Source organism: Coturnix japonica, chromosome 8 (genome assembly GCF_054131305.1).
Source record: "Coturnix japonica strain WE chromosome 8, WE-NBRP24, whole genome shotgun sequence".
Classification (NCBI taxonomy): domain Eukaryota; kingdom Metazoa; phylum Chordata; class Aves; order Galliformes; family Phasianidae; genus Coturnix; species Coturnix japonica.
The window spans coordinates 20,052,646-20,059,581 of NC_140670.1; positions in this window are offsets into that span (position 1 = coordinate 20,052,646).

Here is a 6,936-nt window from a genome sequence, read left to right on the forward strand (position 1 = left end):
GGTTCATCTAGCATTGGTTCAGTGAATATAATATGTTCCAGGGCGTGTATTGTTGTGCTTCATTAGTCTTGATTCAGTGTGAAATCATCTGAAAAGCATAATCTCATTATCTGCAGTTAATTGCTGATCACTAGCTTGTACTTAAGTCTTGTCAAGCTTGAATTTCAAGACTTGAGCTGGAGATGTTTCTCTTATATTGGCTTTTCTAATTAGAAAAACAATGTTTGTTAGATATCTTTAAGTTGTTAACCTGTAATTCAGCATTGAGTCTACTTGAGTTCATGAATCTTTTAGGCAGCATTCTAGGATTTGAGTTTTGGTTGGTCTTGTGTGGACCCAGGAGGTTATGGGTTGTTTGTGAGGTGGTGGTGGTTTTTTTTTTGTTGTGTTTGTTTATTTTTTGTACCCCTTTTACTGTATCTTTAGTACAGGTTGTTTTTCCTGCTAACTGGAGTGTTAACTGTTAATGTAAGTGAGATGCATTTAGAGTGACATTCATTGCTCTACAATTAGTGTTATTGCCCTCAACTATAAAATCTTAGAGAGTTAAGGTTTCCTTAGGACATTTTTTTTTTTTTTTTTTACTTGACTGAGATGAGAAGGGAAACCTGTATTTGAGAGTGTTATTGTATGTGCAACTTTCTGGGAGGAAAGCATGGTGTATGGTTAACATTGTCATTAGTTGTTGAAAGTTAGACAATTGTGTGTCCTGATTCTGCTGGAGTGCAACGTGTGTGACCTCACGTTAGATTTTTGTTAATCCAAGTGTGAGTTTCACACATGAATCAACCTTCACAATTTCTCTGCTTTCAGAGCAAATCAAGGATTACAGTGCCCCCTACAGCAGCTCTGTGGTTTTTGTTTTTCCTTAGGATCTTGAGTCAAACCAGATGCAGATTCTTGCCAGGTATACTACCAGTAAAAATGATAGTGGCTCAAAGAAGCTGTTTGTTTGTTTTTAGGAATGGTCTTTGGTTTCCAGTTGTATTTCTCCTCTGCTGCTCAGAGGTTTTCATCTGTCCTGGAGATACTTCTGTTTTATTAGCACTGTTGCAGCATGTTGGAAATTTCTGGTTGTGGTTCTCCTGAGCAGAAAATGAGAGCAGCTATGGATAGAGAAGGGTATGCTGAGAAGGCTGGGGTGACTGTGATTTCCCCTTCTTGAGCACTGCTTATTGAAGCACATGCTCCTGGACATGTGATGGGGATGTAGCTGTGCAGCTCTTCCCTGGTTAATTTAAGTGGAGCAGGAAGAGAAACCCAAAACAGGAAAGACTGATTTTAAATTAAGACAGCACTGGCATAAGAACAAGTGACCATAAATATATTACAGCTGATAGACTTGAAATCTATGAGCTTTAAGTCTTGGAAGACCAAAGGTTCAGAGCATTATAATGAAAGGACTTATATCACATATTTGTGCATGATAAGTTTTTGGACTTAGTAACCTGAATATCTTCTCCGGTCTCGTGTCTTTAGTGAAAGCTTCAGTCTGTGAGGAAGTTCTCTTAAAGTTTTAATCAAAGATTTCATTCCAAGTGATTTCTCTTAACCTGTGGAGTTCTTTAGAAGTCTGTGACATATAAGTCTCTGCTTTTATTCCTAGGGGTTTTTATAGAGAATTCTATGGATTATGGAGGTGGTTGATCTTTTTCTTAAAGAAAAAGGGTTGAAGTGAAAGTAGTAGAGATGTCCCACGTCCATGACTTGGAAGTTTTCAGGAAGCTCAGGACAACTGAATATTTCTCCTCCGCTGTTTCTTGAAAGCATCCTCATTCAGGAAAATACTTAGGCACGTGCTTGTCACCTGCTTCTATAGGTGAGGTGTCTATGAGGTAGAGAAATATAAATATTGTTTGAAAACTGTAGTTACTATGGCCAAGTGTATGCATGGCTTGGCTTTTGGATGGGGAAAGGAGATGACCTTTCTGATCTTGACCATCCAAATACATTATGAAAAAAATGTTACATTGCTTTTCCTCTTACATCAGCAGATTTGGACTGAGACGTTCCTTTCTTTTTCTTGATGAAAAGGAGAAACCTCTATCCTTTGATGTCACACAAAATTATGCATGCTTTATGCTGGGCAGCTGATGAAGGGAGCATTTTCTTGTCACACCTGTTTCTCAGCCAGTAAATTCTCCTTGATGCAGGTGGTAATGAATCATATTTTTCAGCTTTATCAGGATTCTCATCAGTTAGGATTTCATGTTCAGAACTGTGGGAAACTTTAGTGTGATGACTTAAGATTTTCTGATGCTTTCTAGTTAATTTTTCATGTAACAGTAAATCAGACAATGTGATTTCCAAAATTGGAAGTATGTTCTGAAAAAATTGTATACATTTTAAGAAATTTCTGATGCAATAACCAGCTCTTCTTTTTAAGTGTTCTGCAGTTAAATGCTTCGATGACTTGTAGTGCACCAAGAAATAAAAACACAGAAATAGCTACTGAAGTTGGATGGTTTGGTGACACACAAATGTACTAAATATGCCAAAGAATTGCAGCTTAATCCCAAGTATCCAGAACATTCCTGTGTGATGGAATTGATTATGGTAATATTTAACAGACTTTGTCGGAGCATTTTGACATATTTTCAAGGCATTGTTTCATACTGTCTGTACAATGTTGGGACATAGAATACTTGTATATGCTATTTATATTTTTCATTCAAGCTCCTTAGCCTCAAAGTTATAAATAAGTGACTGAGTTAAGACTAATTATATTTAGAAAAAGTAATAAATAAGAGTAAAGCATGAGAACAAAGCTGATGTAGTTATAATCATATAAAAACCCCAGTGCAAAGCTATTGATTCAGTTTACTTTCCTGGGATAACAGCTAAAACCAAAGGAAGAAAGGGTGGTTGTTTTGTTTTTTTAATGTACTTTTGTGAAGTTTGCTTCTGTGACTGGAGTAAAAGTCATTCCCTTTCCAGACTGCACAGATGGCTCGTGCATGCTTTAACTCTGAGATGTTCTGTACTCATTAGATCCAGTGCAGTGTGCAGAGTAACTCTGGAGAATATAGGCTGGAATTCCCATGTGAGTGCTGTGCTGATCTTATGCTGTGAATCCCACATGGTTCACTGACTGAGTTTCAAACACCTACCTGGATCAGTAGATATCTGTTAATCCAGTGAAAGTATGGAAATAAAGCAAAATGATTTTTGCAGGAAACATCTTCAATTTACAGCAATACTCAGAAAAGGTCAGTTAGGTTTTTGTGCTGCAGACAAAAAAACCCACATATTTTTGAAAAATAAAGGAAGCAACAGGAACAAAGGAAGCAGAGCAAGCATTCATGTGTCCTTTTACATTTTTTACTGGAACACAATTTTAAATGTGTGTTCAGATAGCTTATGCTATTGGGCCAGTCAGAAAGATACACAAATGCTCTAAAAGTTAATTGAAAAGAAGTATTTTGAAAGGGGGTTGATCTGTGAAATACCGTAGCCTTGGTCTTGCATTCTTTCACAGTATGCTGGGTTCGAGGAATAAACAGTTCCAAAATACTTTTGTCTTGAGACAGCTGCAAGAAGATTTTAAATTTGTTGCTGAAGAAGAGATTAAAAACTGTAAATGCTTCCAGCTGCTGTGATTTAGGAGCACTATGGTTAAACTTCTGCTGTTTTCAACATGTATACCTGTGTTTGTAGGAAAACTTTTACAGATAAGGAACAAAATGTATTAATGTTATTCTTTTGGTTGTTTTTTTTTTAAAGTGACTAGAACAACTTTTCTGTTCCTTTATGTGCTCACCAGAGAATTTTGTCCATTATTGTGCGATGTTACTGAAAGTCAGGCTTATGCCCTGACTGTTTTAAATGAGTATCTTCATTATTATGCAGTTCAAAGTAAATTGATTTCTCTTAAGCAGAACAGATTTTTGTAATACTGTGTTTTGGACAGCATTGCTACTGCCATCTTAGCATTGCTTGACCTCAGGGAAAAAATTAATAATAAAAATTAAAATCATGTTTTACTATTCATAATTTATTTTTTCCTAGATCACAGAATAGTATTTTATTTAACAGTGCTACGTCTCTCTATTTTTTGATCATGGTTTAGATTACCAGTCCTCTTTTCGATCTATAGAATGCATTTGAAATTAAGCATAGAACAGGAGGGGCGGGGGGGGGATGGGGGGGGTTGGAAATGGAAATGCTGCTGAAGGCCTGGGCTTCAAGTTAATCTGCCAGAGACCTGGCAGCTTCCTATTGCAAAGATAAGGTTAGCATGAAGAGAAAGTAAAGAAGGGAAATTTCCTGTAAAATGTTCTGGAGAGTTTCAGTCAGCATTGTTATTTTAATGCAAGTTCTGTTGATGTTCATCTACAATACTTCTCCTTTTTACTTTTGTAAACTCATGGCTTTGTTTGTATTTGTTAGGTGTTGTTTTTGGTGGCTTTTTTCCCCACTACGAAAGCCAGTGACAGAAGGAATCACGAGTAATAGATGTAGATTCTGTTGTGACATGGAGAATGAGTTCAGCCAACTTATAATGCAGGTTATAATAAAGTGATGGGACAATGTTGCCCTTTAATTTCATAATTTGAGTTTTTGAGATTTGTGAGAAAGAAGACTAGTAATTAATGTCACAGGGGTATCCATAGTACTTATTTGATAGCTGCTGATTTTCAATCAGTACAGACTAGCTCTGAAACTCAGCTAGTGCCCTAAACTTAAGCATCTGTTATCTGTTGTATTTAAAATGAGAAAAATATGGAGGTGGAGGGTATTAACAGTGCTTTCTAGGAGATAAGAGGACTTATCTCGCAGTTTCCTTTTTTTATGGATCACGTTATATATTCCATGAAACACTGTTTGACTTCATGCTCGTCTGTCTTTAATGAACGATGAAATTCTGTGACAGAACAAGAATCAACAAAAGCAGTGCCACTCTATTTAAACATTTCTCATTTGGGAGAAAGTCTGGGTTCATCAGTGTTCAGCTTTTCAGTTACAATTAGGAATTGCTGAGCAAATCTGAAATTGTGGGGAATATTTTTGGTGTTGAAAATATTGTTAGACTGCCTTCAATAAGCTATCAGATATGAACTTCTGTTTCTCTTTAAGAATTGGATATGATAGAATATGTATCGCATCCCTAGAAGAGTTCTAATAATTACTTACAATGTTTTTTTTCTGCCATTTACGTCCAGTTCATCAAGTTTCAGTTTCCTGGCATTGTCTTTTGTTATGCCTGTATCTGCTTGTGTAGGACTTTATATTAGATACATTCATTTTGTGAAGTTTGCTTTGTAACTCTCTTGCTGCTTATAATGTTAAACTGAGTTTCTTTACTCAGTCTTTAGAATCTAAGATTTATCGTAACTTTTTCTCAAAACTTTTTGAAGCTTTTCCATTCATTAAATTCATAGATTTGAGATTTTTTTTTTAAATACATTAAATATTTTCACTGTACTTATGCCAAGATTAGTGCTGACTTTCTTAGTTCATAAACTTCTGTGGGTGTAATTCTGTGGAGGATGGGTGTAATTTGTGAGTTACTAGCTTCTGTAGTCTATTTTTATGGAGTCTTTCTGTAGAGTTTCCTGCCACTGTGTAAGTTTTTCTTTATTGTTGCTCTGAGAGCCACAAAGTAAATAAATAAATGGATTTCTGAGCCATACTGTAACATTAAATGGAAATAAAGCCTGTGATGTCAACTGGTGCTCTAAACAGCTGATGAAGATATTGATAATGAGGCATAAACAACCGACACAAAACATTGTTTAGTTATTTACCTAACAAAAACATACTGCACATGAAGTATTTAGAAAATTTAAATGTATATCCATTATGTTACAAAAATTATTGAGAATTAACTGCTATGCTGTATAGAAAAGTCCGCTGTTTTCTGCATTTAGTCAGACCTCCTTGCTGAGTGGAAGGCCCAAGAAGTCCTTTCATGGATACCTGTTGACTAATTTGCATTAAGAGCTATTTCTTCTTTACCTCTATTAGTGCTGGCTTAAATCCTGAATGATTTCATTATCTACGTAAGTGCTTAATCTCTTAAAAACCCTGCTAAGCTCTTCCCTTCACTGAAAGCTGTGATAATTCGTTGTAGTTCTTTCTGTATTTAAACACGTTGTTTTCAGGTTCTGTGAAATATTCCTCCATTTTCCTTTTTAATAATGGAGAAGTACCAATCTCACCCTTTCTGTCATGTTATTTTACATTGTTTTGCTGTTTGCTCTTAGTAGTTTCTTCAAGCCATTATGAGTGTTTGTTCGGTTTTTTTGGTTGTTTTTTTCCCTCAGTTTGTTGTTGCAGTCACTGCAATTGTACGTTGGGTAAAAGTAAAAGCCAGTGGAATTTCGTGTATTTAAACCTTTTTTCCCCCCCTCAATGTGCAGAAGTATTTGTGAAAACTATAATTTGTGTTGTAATTACTGACATGAAAGAGTTCATTTATTCAGAATCATCTTGCATCTTTTTGAAAGGAACGTGGAACAGTTTGTAAGAGGTCATAATATGAAGTGCTACTTTAAATCTAGATATGTCTTACTGCACATATGTAAGCCTTTTTCATCTTTATATAGTTTATATAATTGTCAATACTTATTTTCTGTTGTTTTAGAGGGAAAAAATAAAAAAATAAGAAGGTATTATAACCAGCTCTGGAAAATGCAGAACATTTCTTTTGGAATCTCATAATGAAGTTGAAAATACATTGAACAAACAGTTCAGTGTTTTTTGTCCGCTCCAGAATGCTGACTGCTTGGTCAGTAGGGAGGATGTAAAGAATAAAATTAATCAACAGGCAGATAAAATGGTTTCCTGTTAAATATTAAAAAAATCCCCACAATCCTAATATAGTAGAGAGAGGAATATATAAGCAGAGAATGGCTTAGGGGAATAAAAATAGAGAAGATGGCAATGGAACTGCTTTGAAGTTGCTTCTGCGCGATCACAGTTGAGTTAATCCAG